At 41.9% G+C, this 26,556-nt stretch overlaps 1 protein-coding gene and 1 long non-coding RNA gene across 29 annotated transcripts in view; one reads left to right on the top strand and one right to left on the bottom strand.

The window, feature by feature from the left end:
- Positions 1–26,556, bottom strand: part of NRXN3 (neurexin 3) — a 1,187,696-nt gene that overhangs the window by 996,155 nt on the left and 164,985 nt on the right. The gene's annotated exons all lie outside the window — the stretch shown is intronic.
- Positions 14,407–26,161, top strand: LOC310681502. The gene is made up of 3 exons (XR_014513358.1): positions 14,407–15,414; positions 16,335–16,487; positions 26,038–26,161. It is a non-coding gene; the product is annotated as an uncharacterized lncRNA (long non-coding RNA).

Below are 26,556 nucleotides of genomic sequence, written 5' to 3'. Positions count from 1 at the left end.
GTATGCCATCTTGAGCTACCTAGAGAAAATTGGGTATACAGTGGTACCTCAGGTTACCTCAGGCTTCAGGTTAAGAACTTTGCTTCAGGATGAGAACAGAAATCATGCTCCGGCGGCACTGCAGCAGCAGGAGGCCCCATTAGCTAAAGTGGTGCTTCAGGTTAAGAACAGTTTCAGGTTAAGTACAGACCTCTGCAACGAATTAAGTACTTAACCCGAGGTACAACTGTATAAATCTAATTATCATTTTTAAAAGGCCTCAGAGCCTACTGAACCCCTCCCAGCATGGATTGGACCCTCACCACCTAATCTGGATTAGGGCCACAGTGAGGAAATAGTTTGAACCCGCACCAGGGTATCAAGGATCCCACTCTCTTCCTCCTGTGCACTGTTCTAGGGGTTCTCTCACTCACCCCACCTCCAAGTGAATTTTGTGGGATGGTGGGAAAGCCCCATTGTGCAAAATAGGACTCATTAATGTCCATGGGTGAAATTCAACTCATGAACATGACTAAGTTAGATTCATTCAGTTCTATGGGTCTACTGTGAGTAAAACTTAGATGAATACCACCCTTGAGGTTTCATGTTGAAAATTTTAAGTGATTTTAGAGTGCTTTTTTATTTGTTTCTTGTAAACCACTTTGAGGGCGCTGGTGGTGGAAAAGTGCAATATAAACTGATAAATTAAATAAACACTTCCCATCTTTAGATCACACCACATCATTGCTCTTTCCACCAGCAGTGATTCTGCTCTTTTCCCTTGTCTCCCATTATGACTGAGATACAAACTAAACTTCCAACCAGCCTTTGAAGCAGGGAGACAGGTCTATTCTAGGACTCAGAATGTCATGACAAGGAAGCTCACATGGTCTGAGAGAGAGGCGCTTGTGTGAGTGACAGAAAAAAGGGAGTGTGCTGGGGGGGGGGGCACTGCAGCAGCAACCCCAGCTAAAACGTATGACATGTGTTACTTATTACTTGAGGACGGCAATTCAGCAATAAAATACAGTGTTGTCACTTTCAATACGTACTAAAAGTGATTTAAAAGAGCTTGCTGGGAACAACTTACACTGCTATCTGATTACAATACACAGGGTAAATCAAACTCATTGCGGGGGCTATATTATCCCCTCTGACAGGCCCAGATCAATGCCTCCATTTTGTGTGGTTCTGATGGATCTCCATGCTTGTCCTCACGTTCCTAAAGGCTTCATTTCCAGAGTACTCCAAATTTTAGGAGAGGCAGCAGACTTCCTGAATCAAGTTGCCCAACTAAGAGAAATGTAAAGTACTGGCTCTCCCATCTAATGACTAACGCTTATATCCCACTTCACAAAGGACAGTCTTCTAATTTGAAGGCATCCTCTGAAGGACTGTCCAAGTCTACATTATTGATAAAGAGACATAAGGGAAAACAGGGGCCTTGAAGCAGCCCATCATCGTTTGCACCAGACAGCAGATTATAAAAATATAAAAAGGTAAAGGACCCCAAGACGGTTAAGTCCAGTCAAAGGCGACTATGGGATTGAAGCGCTCATCTCGCTTCAGGCTGAGGGAGATGGCGTTTGTCCACAGACAGCTTTTCAGGTCATGGGGCCAGAATGAATAAACCACTTCTCGTGCAATCTACTTGACTGGTATGCCAACTGCTAGGTTGGCAGAAGCTAGGGCAGAGCAACGGGAGCTCACCCCATTGCGCAGATAGGATGCAGATGGCGCTGTGGTCTAAACTACTGAGCTTCTTGGGCTTGTCAATCAGAAGGTCAGCGGTTTGAACCCTTGCAATGGGGTAAGATCCTGTTGCTCTGTCCCAGCTTCTGCCAACCCAGCAGTTCGAAAGCAAACCAGTGGGAGTAGATAAATAGGTACCACTGCGATGGGAAGGTAAATGGCGTTTCTGTGCGCTCTGGCTTCCGTCATGGTGTTCCATTGCACCAGAAGCAGTTTAGTCATGCTGGCCACATGACCCGGAAAGCTGTTTTGCAGACAAATGCCGGCTTCTTCAGCCTGAAAAGTGAGATGAGCGCCACAACCCCATAGTCACCTGTGACTGGACTTAATCGTCCAGGGGTCCTTTATCTTTTTACAGCAGATTATTCAGGTCACCTAGCAATAGTCTGCCTCACTGGTGACATGTATTGTATTTTTACTTGAATTACAGCAGTTGTTTACAAAATTGCACCTATACATATAAATTAGTGCATGCAGATCTCATGCAGATCTGTAACCTTTTTTGTAATCTATTTCCTTTTTCCTGGCATAAATAGCTACCCTAGCAGGGAGCCAGTGTCCCTATCATTACCATTCCAGGATGGTGTCAGAACTGAGACTTCTATGGAGATCAGCAAGAGAAGGAGCTCAAGAGCCAAATACCTCTCCCTTTCCACATCCAATTCTCTCAGCAAGCAGTTTAACCTATGCAAAGCACTGCACTCTCAATATTCCTTCTGCTCTCCCAGCAGCTGCCACTTCACATTAACACTAGCAAGTGTGGTCCCTACAGGCATGAGGATTCTCCTTTCCCCACTGGGAGGATTGAACACTTGTGCACTCTGCAATCAAATGCTTGTCTTGCAACTTGGATATAAGCAACTTTGAGGCAACTACAGGATGTACGTTGCCTCTATTTGCCTGAACTTCATCAGCTGTCAGCCATGTGATAATGCACTGGAGGGAGGAGGCAAGCTCTTAGCAGAAGAAACTGGCTAGAACCAAGTACATCGGGGAAAAGTCCATGGGAAGAGCAAGAGACATTGGTGTTTGTGTACTGAGGATCTCCTGTATCTATTCCACTCTCCCTTGTGTGAGCTCACTGACCTCCTGCAATATTAACAATTTCCTCTGTTACTGCCTTGTCCTGACATCTGCTCCAGAGGATGGATGAATAAGCAGATGATTCTGGACAGCATAAAGGGTGGCAAACAAACTTGCCTGTCCCATGCAACTCTATTAGCCAAGTGCTCCTGGACATCACCTGGTCCTGGAAACCCAATGCCACAAGGCTGAGAAGAAGAATGCTGGGCTTGGTGCCAAAACTGATCTTTCCTAGCATGATGGTAGAAACAGACAACACAAGCTTAGAACTCTTTTCTATTCCTACTGGCTGTAAATGTTGATGAGATGTAAAAGGTTGGCTGTAGTGACTATTAATGAATATAGAAAGAAGAAGGAAATTTGACCTAGATTTCCCTTCCAATTCATGTGATTTTTCATAAAAAACAGAGCTGGATTTAGGTTGGAAGCTGCATGTGTAAAACGACACAATCCTTCTGTTCTCTCTCCTCAAAGTTTGGGTATCACTGCAACCAGTTACTCCAAGCACACACTTGCTTAGCTTTACACATGTATACACACACACACAAAGGAATGGCACCTTTCTCTTATCATAGAACCATTGAATCATAGTTAGAAGGGACCCCAAGGATTAACTAGTCCAACCCCACCACAATGCATGAATCGTTACTAAAGAATCCCTGACAGATGGCCATCCAACCTCTGCTTAAAAACCTCTAGTGAAGAAGAGTCCATCATCTCCCAAGGCAGTCCATTCCACTGTCGAACAGCCCTTACTTCAGATGTTACCTTGTAAATCTCCTACTGAAGGAAGATACAGGGCAGCAGCAGCAGCAGCTTCTCCCATCCATTTCCTCCACAAAGCTCTCCCACCTGAACTCACTTCAGATGCACTTGTCCAGGTGTGCCTCAAAAGCATTATCACATGCTCAAAATGCTCAAGATTGAATGTCATGGTGTCTTTCTCCCTATCAAACCAGTCTCGTGTAGGGGAAATCAAAACGTGCCCGATTATATTATTAGTCATATAACCCTTCATTGCCACCCAAATCCCATGGTGGAGAGTAGTAGGAGCACAGAAAGATGCCCTGCACTGAGTCAGCTCATTGGCCAATCTAGCTCAGTATCATCTACAATGGCAGCAGCTGTCCAGGATTTCAGGCTGAGAACATTCTCAGCCCTACACAAAGATGCTGAGGTCTGAACCTGAACCTTCTGCATGCAAAGCAGATGCTCTGCCACTGAGTTATGGCCCTTCCTCCTTGTCAAAATGCACCTACCACATGCACTGGTGTGAACACATGCCGTGTTTGCTCACCAGAGCTGAATAACCTTGGGAGTAACTAATGCTGGCATGCTTCCTCTTCACTTTGTTAATTGGGCTCTTCTCTCCTTCTTTCGTTAATTCACCATACTCTAATCAATCTTCTAATTAGCATGCTTCTGCTGATGTTTCACTGAGTTCTCATTTCCATCCACTTCATGCTAACCTTCTATCAGGCTCCATTACACCACAGCCATACACCCTTAATCGTTACCACCCTTGCCGACACCTGGCCTGCCTTCCCAAATGTTATGGACTTTCCCCAGAGCATCTTTTCGTCTCAGCTTTCCAGGAGCAGGTATTATTTCACTCCTCTGCACCACATCACAAAAAAACTCCATGAAAACCAAAGACCAGTGGGGGTGGGGTGAGAGCACAGGAAGCAGCATATAGTTCACTAGGGGAATGTGTTCATCTCAGCCTGGCTCAAAATAGCATCCGACAAGAGTGAATCACACTAGTTCTGAAAAACTCACAAGAAATAAGCTCGGAAATCTATAGCTGCCTCCCTCAATTTCACTGCCTGTCTGGCTGCTTATTGACTTCTACTGCCTGTATTGACAATGTGTAGCTGCACGTCTGTCTGCTCCTCTGTAAAGGTAACTAAAGAGAGAGGAGAGAGAGGGAAATAGAGGAGGACAAAGAAGTGGTGGTGGTAGTAAAAGGGAGGGGGGAAGTAGCTACGAATCAAGGTAGCTGGAAGAACTTTTTTGTGGTAAAAAAATTAAGCAAAGGAGAGTGGTACACCAAAGCAGAAAGTGTTGAGAGGAAGAAGGGCCCTTTCCTACATTATCTTGTATTAGAGACTGATATCTAGTAGCTGCATGGACAGAAACCTGCCATGTTACCCTACCACCCCTGTTGATAATTACAAAATAGAAACACATTTTAACTATAAAAAGTTCAGCTGTCAGGGCCAAACTAAAAGATGTGTTAAATGTGCATACTCAAAAGATGTGCTAGACTGAAAGATACATAAAAAATAGCAACTGTGATGGACCATTTCGTGCAGGGAGGGTATATTTAACTACAGAATTTTCCTCACTTGCTTTAGTTCTAATGAAAACTCCCCCTCCTTTGAAACTGTTATTTGCCCCAAGCAAATAATCACTAATAGGTCAGGGGAGGAGTTGATTTTTAAAGAAGGTCCCATGTGACATGGTCCCATGGCAAGAATTAGACACACAACATGTTAAATGTGTATGTGTGTACTGTCTAATTCAGCCCTGAGAGAGAATGTGGAGAGTCCTTTTTCAGAGGCCTCTCAGGAAGGCTTCTGTCAGTAACATATTTTAAAGTGTGGGACATCCAGTCACAAGTCTAGAAGATGAACATGAGGCTCTTTCTGCAGTTCTAAAGCCAAGAAAGGGCCATAAAGGCTTAAACCAGAAAGAACAAACACCCACCCTTCAAAACACAGCTGTATAAGCAGCCATGACAATGTGTTTGACAGGACACAAAGGCCACTTCCAGACAATCTGTGTTATTGTGTGTCCATCCTGATTTGTTCACACCATCTTGGGTGAACAAACTATACAACATCCTCTCTTTATTGAGAATTAATTCTAATAGGAAGGGAGGTGATAGAATTTCCTGTCAAGTGAAATTCTTGACTTTCCAATACAGCTTCCCATCCTTACCACAAAAACCAGTCTGATTATTATTATTATTATTATTATTACCAAGGAAGCAGGTATGTCCCACCAGAGTGACAATTCCACTTTCATTGTGCAACCTGAACGCCACCCACAAAATAACAACAGTCTGGCAGTGGCCAAAATCAGGAAAAAAAAACATGAATGGGGAACCATTATCTACTAGGCTTGTGCTCATCTAGTGACTCCATTGTGGAGACAGGAATGAAACACAGGAGTAGATAGTAAACTCCCAGGTGTCTGCTGTGTGTGAATGGATTTTTTAAAAAACAAAATTAAAGCACTTCAGATCAGCTTTCAGTGGAAGAGAGACAGGAGATAAATTATGTTCCTGCTGCCCATGCTTTTTAACAATTGGTGGTGTGGGGAAATCCACCACCATTATGATAAGTGTCCTCCCACCAAAATGCATGTGCCAGTTCAAACTGCTCCCCCCCCCCAGCCCAAAATGCCCACCTTGATGTGCTCCTGAGAATGGAGGTGGTGAATTGGGGCGGCTGTTTCATTTGAGCCCTAGGATGCACTCGGGCCTCTGTTAAACATCCCACAAGGTCCACACACTTTAAACAGAATATGTACTGGATTTTTATACCAAATTTCTTTTTTCTTTTCTGATATCTCATTGTTCAGAGTTACCATGGTAGAACAAACTGACAAGCTAGTGGAATGTCGGGCAAGGGAATTAAAGCAAAGACCTCTCTTCACTCGCCTTTTGTGCCTCTGCATCTGTGAGTCTATAATATTCACTCTTAACATCCATTCAGCAATTTCTTCCCCCCAGAGCTGAGTCTTACAGCATGCTCACGGAAGCCAAAAACTTTGTGATCTCATCACTAGAACTTCCCTCCTCTCCTGCCACTCTTTTGGCAAAAAAGCACCCAATTTATTAGAATGTATAGCAACACACGGCTGACACTGTGTGCATCTGCAGTTTAGTGAGGGGGGAAATGAAAAAGCCAGCTCCACAATTCCAGGAGATGGCAGTGCATATACAGGGAAAACACAAAGAAGGCTAGGGAGACTGTGAAGCCCAAAGTGAAATGGGCATGTTAAACAAGAAGAACACTCTGGGCACAACCTTTATATTTCATTGTATTTATCTTTATTGAATTTAGTTCCAGTATAACGTAAATAAAACTGCTGCTAGGGAAACCTCTTACATTAAGTCCATGTTTGTATCTGATCCACATTTTAATTGCTCAATAGTTTAGGGATTAAGGAACCCTGAACTCAAAGTAAATTTCTCTGTGCAAAGACTATATTCTGGGACTCCATTAAAACAATCTGCTCTCACTTCCTTTGTCCCTGGAGAAGAATACCCATGTAGCCAACAGTCATGTTATACAGGGAAATTGTGTGATTATTTTGTTTTGAACATCTACACCTAGAACTGAACACATACAAAAATTTTCAAAGCCTCTAACAATGTGGTTGATCCCTGATATCCACTCTCCTTCTCTTCCTCCCTTCCTTTCTCTCCTGTTCCGTAGTTTACAAATTCCCAAATTTGTACCTTACATTTAGAACGCTAATGGGAAATAATACTTCTTAGTCCAAAACCAGCACCCAGAATGCAAAAACATCTGGCCAACCACTATAACTCCAACTTGCATCCTACCCTCGTCTTCTACACCATATGGCCTCTGCCTCCAGAACAGCTCTCATTCCCACATTGAGAGCTTTTACGAAGACTTAGCTTTATATGAGTTCAAATGAAGACGAGCGGCATCAAAAGGCCAAATAGCAAGGAAAATCCCTTAGTGAAAATGTCCCTTGAGAGACTAAAAGTGTGCAGTGAAAATCCATTCTTAACTCAGTGCTGGATTCCCTCTGTACATTCACAATCCAGAGTTGAGAAGAGCTCTTCCATTATTAACATCTCTCTGAGTGTCATTGCTGCTTCTTTGCACAAAGTGTGGGAGACAGAAGTTTCTCCTTCACATAAACTCTGTCTCGACTCAAATTAAGTCAATCTAGTCAACTGAGTCACACCATAGTGCCAAGAAAAATCAGGCAGCCCACTTCCCTCAGCACACAGCCTTGGTTCCATTCATGCAGGGAAGAGATTTTGCCAAGAGAAAGTTGACGGTGATTCGGCCGGGAGAGTCTCCTAATGAGCTGCTGTTGTTTTTCCTCTAGTAACTCAACCACCTACCTCCTCCACAGGTTTCAGCTAACATGTTTCAAAAGTTGCATCAGCCTCATCTTGAACTGTGGGTCTTCTTTTTCCCTATACTGATTGACATCACAATAAGAGAGTAATGTTAACCTACAAGCAGGGAACAGGAAGGACAAATCCTCCCTTGGTTAATTAAGCTGTCCTTCCATTATTTTACTTCATTTTATTTACATTATCTTGGTGGCTCGCAGATCCAATACAATAATTAAAATGCAATGTAAAACAATACAAGCTATTAAAAACCAAAAGCACATATAAAACTCAGATTTGAAAAGTAAGAGAAACAGACCGTAAGTTAAATTATTTAAAAGGCCTGGACGAACAAAAATATATTTACCTGGAAATACTGGGGAAAGAGGATAAATAAAAGTTTTGTTTTGTTTTTTCTCCTCTCATAATACTAGAACTCATGAACATCCAATGATGATGGATGCTGTAAGATTCAGACTATCAAATTTCTGTTTTAGTTCCTAACTTAAAACATTTATTTTCCCATACCTGTTTTTTCTCTTGACTGGATCTCGTTCTAACTTCAGTTACACCCAAATTTAGACATATTTCTTCCACTCTCATTATACCCACTGCCTAATTTTAGCTGAGTTTATTCTGAAAAACCTCAGAGCAGGATCACTGCTTCTTTGCTTCATCACATTTATTTGTATGTGGTATAAAGCCACTAAAAAGTGACACTTGCCCTTCATTTGAGTGTGACAAGCAGTTTCTACTAATGTTTTGCCACCTTGGCTAGATTGATTATTGCCCACATCTAGGGTAACAAAATAATACAGGCCAACCAAAAGCAATATATTTAATTTTTTTAAAAAAATTATTAGTCACTTTTCTTATCAAGTAACTGAAAGTTACTTACATATGCAAGTCTTAAATATGTATATTTTCTCAGCACATGTTATATCAGGTTCAGAAACTGAGGAGGAACTAGTCCTCAGAAATGCCTTTTTCAATCTGCAGTATGGATGTAGCACACCAGAAGGCACTCTCTTTTCATTCTGGTGCATTTTTTGAACAGAGCACTTTACCACAAAATTTGGAGAAGTGTGAAATCTGAAGCATTAATTATGTTCCAGTCTGTGTATTAGTCTGAGAATAACATTGGTTCACGTAACAATGTGGGCTAAACAAAGTTCTCTTACATCCTTACAACCTGCATCAGGCATCAAAATGGATTTTGATTTTAAGCAGGACCTGGTTCCAAAATATTCAAGCTAAGGTTTTTATATTTAAGTTAAAAAGTGCACAAGAAATAAAGAGATTGCTAAGAACACTTGAAAATCTCTGTATTAAGCCAATAATAGAAAAGCAAGGAGTAGTTTCCATTTTACACAGATTGTTAATTTGACAATTCTGTGGGGAAAACACAAAAGGCAGATTTAGGAACGCCAGTATCAGACAATGCCTGGGATTTAGTATAGTCTAAGGGTTCCCTAAAGAAAGGAAAGGACAAGAAGTGATTAGGAAGAGCAAAGCAGACTGGGGAATGCAATGCAATGGGTGTAAGCTAGACTCTAACCCAGGGATAGTCAGCCTTTTTATACCTCCCGCCCACTCATGCATCTTTCTTGATGGTAAAATTTCTTTACCGCCCACCAATGCTCAATGGAAGGAGGAGTCAGCTTGTGCCATAGAAGCCCCTGCTGCCCACCTAGAATCCTGAAACGCCCACTAGTGGAAGGTAGGGACCAAGTTGCCAACCCCTGCTCTAACCAAAGCAACAAAATGTTCAGGGTTGCTCTTGACTGCGTAGACACAATTCTTTTCACTTCTTTTAAGGCACTAGAAGCATAGCATGTTCTTCCTCCTACTTGTCACCTTTTCTGATCCATGGAAGTAAGTAAAATAATTACTTTCATTTCATGCACACAAAATCTCTGACGCAAATCTAGGATTGGCTTCCACACAAAAAGAGAGACAGAGACAGAGAATGGATAGAGATCAGGATGGAGGGAGACACAAACAGTAGTCATTGCTTGACAAATCCATAGTCAGATTATAAATGTTTGATATTTTTTTTCAGAGGATGGTGTTTCATCTGAAAATTGCTTTTCCTGCTTACCATTCTTATATTTCTTGTAATTTTAAACATGGATAAAAAAGGGTAATAAAAAAATCAATTTGAAAGTGTTTTTCAAAGGTTATTTTGAACTATTGATCCAAGACTTTAACCCTCACTTTGCCAATGGTTGAACTGATGTGCAAAATCATCACTGATGTGCATTTCATACCTGCAGAATTCCTTCTTGTGAAGTTCCCTCCTCTCTCTGCTCTGCAAATGAAATGGTGAATGGGAAGTCTGTGTGTGCCTTCCATATCTCCAACCCTGTCCTCTCTTGCAATTCAATGCAAGTTTATTTACTTAAAATTCTTTCTACAGTAAACTACTTAATTTGGGGAAAGGGGTGGTTCCTAAGTGGTGTACGAACAATAAAAATCCAACATAGAAACAGTAAAACAATGCCTTTTTAAAATCCTGTCACCTTCTTGGTAGGGATACTTCAAATTCTGGTTATGAATTGACCTGAACTGCACCTCCCAGATATCCACCAGCTTTCATATTTCCCAAATATTCTGATGTAATTTTTGGCTCAAATGGACATATTAAAATGAGTAATGCTGCATATTTTAATGTGATAGTTTAAGAGAAAATGTATTTTAAATGCATCTTTAAATACAACTATCTTTTAAAAGAAATCACAACATGAGCACCACTACAGTCTTGCACAGGTAGTGATCAGTATATCAGCATTGCATGTCAGTCTACGGAAACCACTGGGCAGACTGTAGACAAAATGATGAAGTGGAGAAAGGTTCATAGACAATGGAAAGGCAGGAGCACTGTGAATCTAATGTCCCCCTGCTGGTTGAGTACTAGGTTTATAATGTGAATTTATTGTCCAGAATGGGCAAGTCTTGAACCCACACCACCCTAATGCAAATGACCCTCCCTTCACCTCAGATTGTACTTTTCCTTTGTTCCTTACAAGGATCACAATTGCTGCCATGGGGGAGTGTGTCATGTTGTTTCCTTGAATACATTTAGTTCTTTTCCCCTTCTCCTTTGCTTGGAAACGGACAGGATTACTAATAGTCTCAGTATTATTCCTGCTGAGGCATCTTTTATATTTCAGTAGGACATGTAAATGCAACTCCTCCATAGCTTAGCCACTTTCAAAATGAAGAAATAAGTAATGTGTGTGGAGAGAGAGACTCTTCTGCATTCTTATAGGGAAAAAGAACATTTGGGGTGTGTGCTTTTCTTTTTTTAAAAAAAATGGCAATTTTGAAGATACAGTTGCCATAACAACTCCTCTAATTCTTTTGACACCTTTAATTGAGCATTGACCAAAAATACTAGTAATTGAGGTGGGGGGAGTGAATGTTTCAGTTGCCTTTGCAACTATAGAGCAAGCATAAAATAAGTAGATCTGGCTTCTCCATCTTATGTATTTATTACATTTGTATCCAACCCTTCCTTCATGGAGTTCAGGAGAGCGTACATGTCTTCACAGCAGCCCTACAAAGGAGGTTAGGCTGTGAGAAAGTGACAGAACCAAGGCTACTCTGTGAACTTCATGGCTGAACAAGGATGAGAATCCCAGTATCCCTATTCCTAGTCTGACACTAGATTGATTACACCACAATGCACAGGCTAAGACCCAGTTCACATAGCTGGCTGTGAACAGAGGCTTCTGACTGGCTGCAGTGGCAGCAGCTATGAGAACCAACAACTACAGGCATCCACAAAAGCCAACCATTCAGCCCCCTCAGTAACTGTGTCTCTGCCTTTTGCTTGCTCATTCACTCTGCAGTACCTAACTTCATATAATGGCAGAGATGAAGAAGAATTTACTGCAACTTCCTTCTTCCTCTGCGCTGTTAGAAGCAGCAGTGTTTGTCGGTGAGTGAGTAAGCAGTAGAGAGGCATCATTACTGAGAAGATTGGATGGGGCTCTCCACAGTTGGTTGTCAGCTTCAGTTCTGATGAGTGCTGCTGCAGTCACTTGGAGGCTTCTGATGATGTAATAGTCAGTTCACAGGCTGTCACAATCTGCCATTATTCTACCTCAGTGACAGTTCTATTTCAGGAAGGGCCATGGCTCAGTTGCAGAGTACATGAGTTGCATGCAGGAGATTTCAGGTTCAATCCTTGGCATCTTCAGGCAGGACTGGGAAAGACTTCTGCCAGTCAGTGTAGTCAGCACAGAGCCAGATGGTAAGACTCAGTATATAAGGTCAATTCATATTTCTTCCAGCACCCCTTTTGACTTGTGGAGAGCATCCACATCCGTATTATAATCAGGAAAATGACGGGTTGGGAATTTAAAGCCATTGGGAATATTCTCCAATTGCAAACCAGGAAAGAAAAAAATACCTTGAATTGCAGTTAATATTTCTATGGCAATTTTACCATGAATAATAAGTTGAAGCCATATCTCCCAATCTATAAAGGCAGCCATTTTGACCTGTTATATCTTTTTACAAATAACCTACACAGAAGTAATAAATAATACAGGGACACTGACATTTGTAACACCCCTCATCTCACACCACAGATTAACCCCTGAGCACTTGTCTCAGTTCATCCCATACTACATATTGCAGAGAGCACTTCTTCAGTGACTGTATGTTACATCTAAGTGCTCTGCAATTGGCTGACGTGCCCTAACTTCTGAAGCAGTTTTCTTATTTAAAAAAGTGCTAAACATATATCATGTCACAATGGAACCATGTGTACCTATTAAAGGATATCAACCAAAACACATTTGGCAACAATTATAATTTGGATAGTAGGTTATTACTGGAGGGAATAGAACCAGTGTGTTGGAATTTACAAGGGTCTCTGGTAACCAAGAAAGCTGGAACATATCATACTGGAAAGGGGTTACCCGAGATCAAGGAACAGGCTTTTGACTTCACTTGGATACAACTGGACGTTGTTTTGAATCAAAATTGCAGTCTCAACCATTCAAAACTGCACTGACTTAAACCACTGATTTAAATTTGTGGGTTTCTTAAAACTCCCTGGCAATGCTGGGTATGAGGCTGCTAGTCCTATATATATTATGGGAGGCAGCTCCAAGTATATGCAGCGGCAAGGAAGAAAGAACAGAGAGTCATTTGAGGAAACAGAAGACTTGTGGGCAGCAAAAAGCAATGGATCTGGATAGGGAGGAATGAACCAGGAGAACTGAGGAAGAGCAAGATCCAGAAAGCCTTTTGTGTTCGCTACTGCTACTTACGCAACATATTCCAAAGTGACCCAGGGAAGGAACACAGAAAAGAACCTCCTACAGCCCTCTAGCTCCAAGCTGGCCATAGACACGTAAGTCTCAATAGCCAGCCCTGGAAAAGAAGCCCTCTTATTTACCATAGGAGTTAAATCATGCCATCCCTAGATTCCATTTTATTTAAGAAACGCTTCAAAAACCAATTTCCCCCCTCTAAATCCTATAAACATTGTCCTAGCTCTGCAAGCCGCCAAGCTTGATCTTATCATAGACGGTGAGCTTGTTTTCTTTAGTTTTTCCACACAGCAATTGAGCAGAGGCGGGTGGCCCAATCCTTGCCCCCTTATCGTTTGTCATTTATACAGCTCTGCAGGGAACCAGGGCTCCTATCTCACGTAAGACTCCCTTATAGCTCCTTTCTGCCGCACAACTTTTTCTCCTTTTTTAAAAAAAAGGGGGGAGAAAAGAATCTGGATCCGCCTTCAAATGACATTTATCAACAGACATCTCCTGAGCTTCCACGCAGCAGCACAATGGAAGTTTAGCCCCCATTAATGGTCCAAGCTGTTGGGTTCAACATACAAAGAGGTAACCCAATCATTTTGTCCCCATCTGGAAAGATTTCCATTGTCTTTTTCTCTGAATTTAAAACTAACCAAAATGTGTCTGCTGTTCCCAGACAGAGGGAAGTGGTACTCATTACCCTTAGGAAGAAAAAGCTTCAGCACTGATTTAAAAGAGGTGAGGGGGAGTACATGGAACCTACATTTCCTTCGCTGTCACTGCTTGTCGTTATAATTTTTGTATTGAAGGGCTTTCTCTAACTTTATGAAATCTCCACCAATATTGTGGCACTTTTATAAAATCAGAGTTGGAAGCATACCATGGTCAGTGCTATATCTAAGAGTTCATTCCTGGCAGGTTGTTATCCAGCCTCTGCTTAAATACCTTCAATGAATGAAAGCCCACCTGCCTCCACATTATCTAAACAGCTCATACTCTTAGGAAGTGTCTCATAATATTAAGCAAAACTCTGCTTCCCTGAATTTCAAGCCAGGGGTTATAACAAGGCATGTCACTTGAGTAGTAGGCATGGACTAAGGAGAGTTCCCAGCACCGAATAGATAGGCCTGGAGGGCCACACTTGGTTCCCAGGTCTGAGTTTCCCCACCCACTTTCTCCAAAGTAAGCACAGCTGTGTGTGTCTGTTTGTCTCTACCGAAACTAAAACACAAAATACAAGAATGTCCCCAAAGGGAAGGTGACTCAACCCATTGATCACTTCAGTTGTCCTTCTCTGTATGTTTTCCAATGGATGGGCTGTGATTAGGATATAAATAAAGAGAACAGGAGAAAGATTAAACCAAACTGAGGCTGAAATCATATGCATGCTTACTTTTTTAGAGTAATTCCCACAGAACAGAGTGGGAATTATTTCTGTGTAGTGATGTAGTGCACTGTGAATATTTAATCCAGAACCAGAAAGCTACTTAACACAAGATCTGCTTTAGCCAGTTAATGTTTTAGAAACAATGCTCAAAGAGACACCTTCAGTCTGGCTATGCCCTCCAACTCTTTTGATACACTACACTCCCTGCTCAACAAAAATTACCTTAATACAAACATGATGAGTGCCATTCTGAGACACTGGCACAGATTAACTTTTTTTGAATCCCAGGGTAATCTTAGCCTTGGAAATGATGTCCCGTGGCAGCATGCCCTATAATTTCACTATGCATTATGTATTAAATGTATTTCCCTTTCTAACAGCACCTTTAATTCCATTAGAATTAACTTTGCTCTCCTGTTAAGGAGAAAAGGCTGAGTAAATGTAATCAGCCCTGTGAACTGTGATGACAGTTGCAAACCTGCTGTAGTCTGGAACTTGGTGTGGAGAATGCAGCTTGCTGCTGAATGAGACACAGTTGCAGGCAGCCTGAGGAAACACCTTCAATCTTGATGCTTGCCACCCCCCAAAAAAACCCCAATCCAATAGTGAAAATGTCATCCATTCCTGCTTTACTCAAATATATGCTGTTGTTTGAAACTGCCCCCTTTTTCTTCTCAGTGTATCTCCATTCCTGCTTTACTCAGACCTCTCCCTGTTCCACTCCTCAGCTGCCTCCTATGTGAGAGAGATATTTATATATTATTTCACTCCTGGCACCATGAGTTGTCTTCTACATGAAGTTGAAGATGCAATGTAGTAATTTAGAACAGGTATTTTATTAACAAGCAAACACCTACATATGCACAGCATCCATCACTTAACCTGCTCTAAGTGAATAAAGTAACTGGCAGATTTGCTCTTAAGAGTCTATTTGTGTTAGAGATACAGTAGCATATATATGCACAGGTAGGAAGGCTGCAGAATAGGAGGGAAAGTGAAAGAAGGAATTTAGAATCTTAGAGCTGGAAGGGAGCTCAAAGGTCATCCTTCTAGAGCAGTGGAGGCCAAACTCGGCCCTCCAGATGTTTTGGGACTACAACTCCCATCATCCCTAGCTAACAGTCAGTGGTCAGGGATGATGGGAACTGTAGTCCCAAAACATCTGTAGGGCCGAGTTTGGCCACCACTGTTCTAGAGTAACCTGCAATGTAGGAAAGTCAAGTAAAGCATCTATGATACACGGCCATCCAACCTCTGCTTAAAAACCTCCAAGGAAGGTGAGTCCACAACCTCCCAAGGAGACCGTTCCACTGCGTGCTTTTTTATAACTAGAACATAAAGCTGAAAATGAATGAACTGTAGCTAAAATATTATGTTCTTTTTTCACATAGTCTAGTCCTTCCCCTGCCCAAATATTCTAAAGAGGGTCTCTTCTCCAGTCTTCAGAGAGTAGCTGGAAGTGGGGAGGCAAAAAAAGGTCCTCCTTTCCTTCCACTCTGCAGTTAAAATCTGAAATCTTAGGCCCAGTGCTCAGAAACTGCTCACACTAATGAAATTCCCTGTTGCAAAATCTGCCTGGAACGATGGGAGTTTCAAACAGGGCCAGGAAACTTTGGGGAATTACACCACCCCCAACTCCAATTCCCTCCTTTCATGCAAGGACATTAATAACTTTCATTCACTAAAATAGTCAAGCTTGATGCACTCAGCAAAATGCCTCCTCTCTTTTAAAAAAGTGTTTTGTAATTAGTAGGAACCATACAAACACAGAAGAAAGGGCATTCTTCAGCAAACACAGTTGATCAGCCAGAAAAATCACATCAACAAGGACATTTCCATCCAGGCAGAATTCATTAACAAGGCTCTGTGTGATGTGTCGCAAAGAAGAAATCTGTCCCTTCCTGTAAGCCTCTTTTCCCTCCCAAGAAAAAGCGGGTGGGGGGTGGGGAAAGAAATTTTTGCTGGCAGAATGTGATCTGAGCATTCTCAAATCTTTGAGCCTCCAACATTAACCCATCTCCCCAGAGGGGTTTCTCCTGCAAAAGCCACACGGCAGGAACCTCAGACAATAAAAGCAGGTGGCAGAACAACATAACCAGTGAACCCCCTATGGTCAAAGTCAGTTGCTTCCAATTAAGCGTTAACATGAACTCCCTCTTAAAGGAAAGAGTCAGACCTGTATCTAATCAAACACTCTCTGCTAACCTCTTTTCCCCCTGACAACAGTTGGTCAAGAGGAAAATGAGGCAGGTCCAGAGGTGGGCTCCTCTCAAGTTCTTCTGCTCTGTTAAGCAGGCCCACTCAGTCATGAGTGTGCATAATCAAGCAGCAAGAAACAGGCCGCGAGTCTCTTGCTCCCGTATATTGACGGAGTGGCAAAGGCCAGCAACACATTTGATGAGCTTTCACTCTCTGTAAACAGTGAATTTGATCTTCCCAAAAGGGTCACTAGGGATCTGCTTATGTACACATGCAACAAATGCAGTTTATTCCCCACAAGTATTGCTGAAGGCAAAGCAGATGGTTTGAGGGAAATATTATCAGATTCCACCACAGGTGGAAGATGCCTTATTGATTGATTAACCATTGAATTTATTTTCTACCCTTCCTCCAAGGAACTTAGGGCAGCATACATGGTCACACACATACACACACATACATATACCTATTTTATTCTCAAAAGAGTCCTCTTAAGCAGCATGATTATTATTACATTTATACCCTCCTTTTCCTAAAAGAAAAGCTCAAGATGGCACAGTTATTCTCCCCCTCTCCATTACTGTGAGGTAAGTTAGGCTGAGAAATAGTGAGTGGTTCATGGTTACCCAACAAGCTCCATGGCTGAGCGGGGATTTGAACCCTGGGCTCTCAGGTCCTAGTCCAACATTCTAACCACTACACCACATGGACCATCCCCAGGTTAGACAGAGGGCGAGAATGACTATACCCAGTGGGGATTTGAAGGTGAGTTTCCAAAGTCCTAGACTGATACTTTCACCATTCCACCAAAGTGGTACCTATTCCAAATTAGATTACTAATCCAACTAGCAAAGGACCCTTTATAAACTGGTTGAATGGCTTTGTTCCTCTTAATTTTACTGCATTGTTGGTTATGTTTTATACTGTATTTGTAGATTTAAAAACCTTTCATATACTACTCTGAAATCCATTTTTGGATGAATGGCAGATCTAAGGGAGGGCAGTTTGTTTTGTTCTTGTTTTCATTATGTATTTTTGTTTTTATATTGTATTTTTGATGCTGTGAACAGCATTGAGAACTATGGCTGAAGGGTGGTATACACATTTAATTAATAAATAAATATGTTTACTCTGAGGCCCCATTTGCAGTATACATTTAAAGCAGCATCATGCCACTTAATACAGTCATGACTCTCCCCCAACCAAGACTCCTGTGAACTGCAGTTTGTTAAGGGGGCTAAGAATTATTAGATGACCCCCTATTCCCTTCCCAAAACTACATTTCCCAGAGTGCTTTAACAATCAACCCTTCTTCCCAATTACTTCTACTGCTACTCAAGAATCTTTAACAGAGACTTTGAGAAATCCTGAAACTTTTAGCATTCCCATATATTGGCCATGTTCCATAGACAGAAACCCCAGTAAACAAAGTGAACCATAAGCACCATGGATCAGGACAATATATTAACATATTTATTGGCCTCTCCATCCAACCGAGTCTCTTTCATAAAAGATATGCCACCCCTGACACCAATTTCCACTTTTTCTTTTTGCTGAGTGTGTGAAAATGTCTCTGGTTATCAAACTGGTGCCTAATGGAAGCCAACAATATTTAATGATGTGGACTCCATCTGAGAGCTCAGCTCAGGCCTTACTGCCAAACTGCCCATGCCAAGACCATTTTGCCCTCAGAAAGGCCCTGCTGTGGCTGATGCATCTCAATGAGGTCCTGGGCGACAGCCTGCAGAGGTTTCCCTGGTAACAGTGTTCCAGCAGAGCAGGATATTGATTACCCCAAGGAATGAGTTGCCACCTGGAAAAAGATTTAGGGAACATGAACGCAGACCAGGTGCATGAAACCAAGGAAGAAGTTAAGAGGAGAAAGTCGGGAATTCATATCTGAGCCAGTGAGCAAGGAAGAAAAGAGGAAATATGCTATTAGAATTACTTGCTGTGCAGAACAGAGACCTAAAACCCATAAGTCCTCCATCAGACTTCCAATGAAGTCAAAGCAATGGAGGGTGCTCGGTAGTGATATTTGGAAGAGGTAAGTCAGCCTCCTCTTTTTTTAGATAGCTCTATGACAAAGTTCACTTTCCAATTACATAGATGAGAAACCTACATTATGAGATAGCAATGTGTAGCACACATTGCCTACTCAGAAGTAAGTCAATGGGGCTTATTCCCATGCAATTAGGGTTAGGAGTCCAGCCTATATACACATTCTGTTCGGAGACACAAATGGTGTCTCTGAAAATTTTTACACATCACTTGGGAAGACAGGCGAAGTAATACCAGTGTACTGGAACAAGCAAAGATCACCCTTGTTGAAGCAGTCAAAATCAATTAAAAAATTGTCCAGTAGCACCTTAGAGACCAAGTTTGTTCTAGGTATAAGCTTTCGTGTGCATGCACACTTCACATCGTGTGAATGCCTGATTATCGTCTTCCAAAGCAACTACTCTATTCCGAACTTAAAAATGGAAAGTGTAATGCTGGTGGTCAACAAAAGACGTTTAAAGACTGTCTCAAGGCAAATTTTTAAAATGTAGTATAAACACCAACAATTGGGGAACACTTGCCTGTGAGTGATCCAATTGGAGAACAGCCTTTACCAAAGGTGTCATGGGCTTTGAAGACTCTCGAACTCAGGACGCAAGGGAGAAATGTGCTAAGAGGAAGGCACACTAGGCAAATCCACACTGTGATCAACTCCTGCCCGGAAACCAATGTCCCCACTGTGGAAGGACGTGTGGATCCAGAACTGGCCTCCACAATCACTTATGGACTGTTTGTTAAAACCGTGTTTATGGAAGACAATTTTACTCAGCTATGAGTGATCGCCAAAGAAGAAAGAAAGAAAGATAGATATACACACACAAATACACACACACAGGGATCCTGGCTGATGAGTGCATCTGTTTAATCCACATGTTTCCAACAGCTGTTTGTCATATCCACACTGGACATTTTAAAATGTATAAAAACTTTAGGAATGGACCTAAACTGTAATGTGTGAGCCAAAGTCTTTAAGGTCTGAGTTCCAAAGGAAAAGCAGTCAGAATTCAGACCACCATACTACCTGAGGTTTGTGTCTCGGGCAATGGGTTTAATTTAAATTATCATAACAAGTAACATGGATACATGTGCAATATCTGCACTGATGTCATTGACATAATCTTCATTTCGTTGGCTGCTTCTTCTACTCTATGATTTGGTTTCTGAAATGAAAGTGACCTGCTTGTTTTGCCTGGTCTCCAGTGTTCTTGTTAACTTTAAAAGGTGCCACCTTTGACTATGGCTCCTATTCTCATCCAGATTGCTTGGCAAGAAGAGTCCCACCATGGTTAATCTGTTCAGTGATACCAGACCTGGCATCATGTCTAACAGAGTTGTTTCTGGGCTTGTCTATGCACAGCCTGGACCTGAGAATTCCTCTGCCTCACTGAACTGCCAGATCAGAGTTTCTGCTGTGGCTTGATATCTAACTTTACAGACTGCTTTAAAAAAAAACGCACAACAACAACAACCAACACCTGAGCCACTAGGCTCATTTCAGCTTCTGGGCTCATGACTACATGATTCCAAGACTATCAAAATCATGTTCTCCTTCCTGCTCACACTTCTGGATACAATTATTATGGCAGTGATTTTCAAATCTCCTTTTTACTAGAGAGGCATTGTCTCATCATAAATAAGGGAGAGGTTTTGTTGCTTGCCAATTTCACTCTGACCATATTTGACAGCATGTGATCAGATAGGTTATTTTGAACATTTTCTCCCATCAACATAATGATCCTTCTGTTCTTCAAAATCTTGAGAACAAAGCTCAATTCCTCCCTTTCCTAGTTGTTAAGAGACAACCGTGATCCATGGCTGGACCTGGAAGCATCCAAACGCCTAAGTCTGCAATGCCATATTGAATGAAGTGTTTCAATGTTGTTTCTTTCAAAATATGTTCTAAAGAGTACAGGCACTGTAAGCCAAGTTGTCTTATTAAAGGATAATTGATATGGTATCCCAGTCTTCCAACTATACCCCAGAGTCCTGGGTTCTTTGGGAGCTTATCAATGCTTCCTTGATGAGAAGAGCACCGAAAAAAACATGCTCACTGCCCAATAATCATCTTTCTCTACAGCACACAAAGTTCAGAGTGCTGGTACTGATATCCATAACTTTACACAGTGTGGGGGCAGAATACCTAAAACAGTGGTCTTCAATTAGTCTGCCGTGGCACCCTGGGGTGCCTTGAATGATAGTCAGGGGTGCAGCAGGCAACGCTGGCCTCTGTCCCTCTTTCCTTCCCTCCCTCTTCTGATGCCCACCTCTGCCTCCCAAAGGTTTGCACAGCTGTTTGTTGCAGCAGCCCTGGCTAAAAGCTCTGAAGGTGAATGGTGCTGGCCAGGGAGTGCTGGTTGCCAAGAGCTGAGGTGGTCTTGGAGTAAGCAAGCATGTGGGCAAGAGAACTCAGCCAGCCAGTCAGCCAGCCCTTGCTGTTGGGAATGGGCAGACAAGTTGGAGGTTGGGCAGGCAGGCCGGCACTGTGCTGGCCTTTCTTGTGCAAGGCCTGCCTTGGAGCTGATGGTCCAGTGCTGAAGGGGAGCCTTTCTGCTTTGCAGGCCTGGCAATGCCCGCTGTTACCATTGCTGCCTCCCAAGATGAGCTGGCCTCACTTTCACCTTTGGCCAGTCTCCGTTGGGCCACTAAGGCTGGGGCATCTTCTTCCCAGGCCCCTGTGGGCCGGTGAGAGGAGGCACCTCTCTTTGGGGTGGGGTGGGGGGCAGCCCCGAGACCAGGGGTGGCAGAAGGGCTGCCTAGACAAGTCCCAAGGAGTGCCACAGAAAGAACGCAGGTGGTCAGGGGAGCCGTGGACTCAAAAAAGGTTGAAAACCTCTAACCTAAAAGATTGTCTCACCTCTTATATACCCAGTCAATCACTGCACTCTGATGGAGAGGGAATTCTGAAGATACCATATCATATCCTCTCTCTCGTTTTTTCAGAACTTGTTGAAGACTCTTCCCTTTCAACAAGCCTGCAAGGTGGAGATTTTTACTTCAATCAGTATTTGCATTAGATTTGAAATTTTCTATTATTATTATTATTATTATTATTATTATTATTATTATTATTATTTCATAAATATTTTAATATAGTAACCATTTTTAACTGTTTTTACATAAGCAATTGTTTATCTATGTGTTTACTGAATTGTGGAATCACTTCAAAATGCCTCATGAGAAGCAGTTCATGAATGCAGTAATAATACTGTTGATAATAACAGAAGCATCTTGGATGTGTTCAAAAGCACACTTGATTCTCAATGAGGAATGGTGAGCTCCAATACTGCCCTGTGTGAATTGAAAGTGCACCCAAGGACATGGCTCAGGATTCTCTCCACCGAACAATGCTCCTTGGAGACACACAGAAGTCCTTTCACTGTGATATAGCACTGTGGGTTCACTCTCAGCCATGTTGTACACTAAAATACCATTGTATGCTGGCTTTCAAATCCTGCAAAATGCTGATGAAGATAACTGGAAAAACCAAACATGATTTGATGTCAAAAGCAGATCTCCAACGCTTGGAAAATATTCAAGACAACAAAACGCTATCTGGGGAAATACACAAAAGGGGAATTTAAGGGGAATTTCTGGGAACAAATTTGCTTCAGTTCTACTGGAGCCCCTGGCCCAACATCTACCCCCAATTACTCAATTAGCAAAGTGTTTCCAACAAGAACACATTATCCTGGTTGACAAACTCTCATCATTCATATAAGGCAGACTTGGTTGTTCAAATCAATATTTGTTAGCAATCAGAATAAGCTCATTTCATGCATGTTCTAATTAGACAATAGATATTATTACGAAACACCTGCAATGTTTGTAATCATTTTAAAATAAATGAGAATCAATATTAGCTTCCAGAGGCACCATATGGTAAACTCATTCCTGGCATGTGGTCCCTGATTGGCTCTTAATGCATCAATAGTGATCATTAGCATTTTTAAAAACTGAATTAACTTGCACTTGGATGCTGGCTGGTGACAACATTTTATGGTCTACCCATGGATAAAATGGCCAAATTCACAGTCTTAATTAGGCCATATGACCAATGAAACAACATATTACATTTTTGTATCACTATTTGTGCAAAGACTTTGAAGTACTTTCTCAGTATCTGAAAGATATTCTCACAACCAGTCATTCAGTGTAAGAAATCCATCACCCACAAGAGAATTGACACACACACTCTGACAGAATGTCCATCCAGAAAACTTCAAAGTGATAAAATTGAGGCCAGTTTATGTAAACTGTAGAAACTTCCCTGTACATTGAAAGGTAGGACATAAGCGACAAGACAAAAGAAATTGTGCTTTTTGCAGAGCTTGGAAACTTCAGTTTAAAAGGGAACTAGTTCTAGTTCAATGCGTCCAAAAGTATTTCAAATTCACATCCCCCCCTTTACAAAATGAACTCGTTCACTTCACAGTCAGTTCAAATTTCCTTAATTGTGAAATTTCCTGGAAGACAAGTGTATTGCAATGGCAGGGGCCATGGCAACCATTATTGTGGCTGGTAATTTGTGTTTAGTTGCTAAACAGCCATGTTGTATTCTGTCAGAACCATAGAACTGAAGAAACAGAGTTGGAAGGGACCCCAAGGGTGAGATCTGGTTAGAAAGCTAGGGAAGAACAGGCATATTCCCAGCCTTTCCTCCGCATCTCACCTCTTGCCCTCCCCCAAAAGATCTCAGGAGAAGTACCTGTACCCAATGAGCTTTGGAGCTGAGCAGGGAATTGCATTGGAGATTCCCCAGTCCTATACCACACAGGAACTCAGTGAAAACACATTTAAAGTGGCATTTTGTCTTGCAAGGGGAAAGTGGCTTTACTTGGCACACACCTGGGTAGGCAGCAGGCCCTCTCACCCAGTGAATCAAGTGGGCTGAGGTCGCACATCAATATACATAGGGAGAGGTTGAGGATGAGCAAAATTAACAGAGTCTGTAAGAACTAAATAAGATCACCCAGCACTTTCAAGAAAACAGGAGCAATTCACTGTGACAACTCCGCCACTTCACATAACCCAACTGTCTTCCCGCATTCCTTTAGCAGGTTCAGTGTAGCATGGAAGAGTATTTATATTAGCTCTTTATTGCCAACAGTTGTGTAACAACAGCTGCTTCACTTTCCTAAAGAAGTTGCTGCAGTTCACTAATTTGTGAAATGCGTTAAGCACTTTGTAAAACACTTGAACACCTCTGTTGAATTAAGGCAAAATCCTAATACAGCGGTGTTTCAGTCTGGCACATAAGTAAATTCAAAGTGTTTCCAAGACACCATCTTGCTTGATCCCTCAGTTTGGGAAAATATATGGACGGCTGCTTTGAACTGTGCTGATAAAATACTGTCTGCTAGTGAGGTTATGATCAGGAATTCTCAGGGCATCAGCATTTGTCACTGTGATCGTAATTCACATCAACTCATAAACTCCCACCCACCCCCAAGCAAAAAATAAAATAAAAAAATGCCGTGAGCATAACATCAGGGGGTTAATAAAACAGCTCTCCGGTCCTTTTCCTCCTTCAGCCGATAACTTATTCAAATTGTAATTGCCTATAATGGGCACCCTGTATCACATTACTACTTATGCTATATGCAGTCTCCCAGGTCATCAATCAACTCAGCTGCCAGAAAAGACCTTGGTTCTTGTCCTACCAGTGCAACCAGTGCATTGTGAATGCTTGATGTTTCATGACTAAACTGTTTTGTTTTGTTTACAAAAAAAAAAGGGCTACTGCCTCCAGTTGCTTCCAACTGGCTTTGTTTTAGAAACCTCTTGAGATTTCTCCTGTCCCACATCCCCAAACAACTAACCCCAAACAGCGGATCAATTTCTTAGCATGTCATTCCAAGCAACCAATAAGCAAGCTGCAAAATGAATCTATTTCTTCAGCAACAGAGCTCCTGCATGCATTCCACAGGCAACGGCAGGGCTGTCTGGTTGCTCTAATCTTAGGTGATTAAATACCTTGCTTTCTTAACCAATTAATCAATTAGTTCACCAATTAAAATAAATATGACAGAATTTCAATACAGGGTGGGTTTTTTTGAAGAATATTTAATGAAGGCAATAGTTCCCTTTGTCTGAACGCTAACACCACTTTTTAATATTGAACACAATGGCTGCAATCCAGAGACAGTGAAGCATACTTGGGATTCATTGAAACTGGGCAAGCTTTGGAGTAGTTCCATTCCTCTCATTCAAAGAGCACTTGGGCATGTTGGACTTTGTCCCAATTCCATGCTTTCCCCACCCCACTCCATCAAGAAGCATGCATGGCTTGGATTCAGTAATGTCATAGGCACTGATAACATTATTGTAAACAATCGATGGCATTGTGCAAGAAACAGCTTGGAGCAAAACGAATACAAATTAACATGGTAAACAAATCATTAAGTCAAATCATGCTTTCGTCCTTGGGAAGCCTAAATGCCAATCTACAATAGTGTTAAGTGTGGATTCACAGAAATATTTTAAACATGGTAAGGTCTGTGGCAGTGTTGGCCAGACTTGGGTCTCCAGCTGTTTTTGGACTACAACTCCCATCATCCCTAGCTAACAGGACCAGGGGTCAGGGATGATGTAATTGCAGTCCCAAAACAACTGGAGACCCAAGTCTGGCCAACGATGGTCTGTGGGGTTTTCTATGTGTGGCATCCCCTTACTATGCAAACAAGCTCATCTGTGAAGCAGTTATATTTACCACGTCTACTGTCTATACCAGTCTGTCTCAACCTTGGATCCCCAGAAGTAGTTGGACTACAACTCCCATTATCCCTAGTGAGAAGGGCCAGCAGTCAGGGATAATGGGAGTTGTAGTCCAACAACTTATAGGCACCCAAGGTTGAGAAAGGCTGGTATATATAATTAGGTATACACACACACATACACACACACACACACTCACACACAAACCAAACAAAAAACCTTAAGTAAAGATCATGTGGGTTAAGTTATGTTGATGTTTCTCCATTCATCACAGTCTCAAGACTGTTGAAACAGAATTCTTAGCATTCTCACTAAACTAGCATTCTAGGGATTCTTTGGTGGAATCCAGGACAGCTGAACTAGTATAAAACAGATATAATACAATAATGTCATGCAAATATGTCCATTGCCTACAGCCCAAAATCAGTCTTCTTTCCTATGTGCTATATAATTCCTCACCATTCCTCTTTCCTCATCAGGGAAGATGGACTAAGCCAGACTACTTGATCTCTGGCAAGAAAGGTACTGAACACCCACTACGTTTATGGAATTGAGTGGAGTCGTGGGGATTCAGCAGCTCTCAGGAAGAAACGGAAATGGAAGGGGCTGGAATTAGATCTCCTTTGCCTCCTGTCACTTAAGACAAATGATTTATCTTGTTAGTAAACATAAAGTGTTGTGGATTTTGCAGGCTGCTTCTTTTGAACGGGAGACTTAACATTCCCAGGCAGGACTTCTTCAAAATGAGATTGCTTTTCTTCTGCGATTTACATTACCAGAGAGTCTGTTATTAGCTGGATATTTTATCTCTGACACTATGAGAAATATTGCTGCCATAAACCCCACTGCCCTTAGTAAAAGCTGAACTACTTGGTGAAAGCTAATAAAGTGGGGAACAATGAAGGCAATTGCCAATGAATACTTAAGCACCAAACAAGGGAGCTGCCCCACCCCCCAAGCTAGCCTTTCTTTGATTTCAAGAGCAGCAACAGAGGTAA

Source organism: Podarcis tiliguerta (genome assembly GCF_965153285.1).
Source record: "Podarcis tiliguerta genome assembly, chromosome: 1".
NCBI classification, from domain to species: domain Eukaryota; kingdom Metazoa; phylum Chordata; class Lepidosauria; order Squamata; family Lacertidae; genus Podarcis; species Podarcis tiliguerta.
Note: the sequence above shows the minus strand (reverse complement) of the source record. Positions and strands in the feature narration are given on the sequence as shown.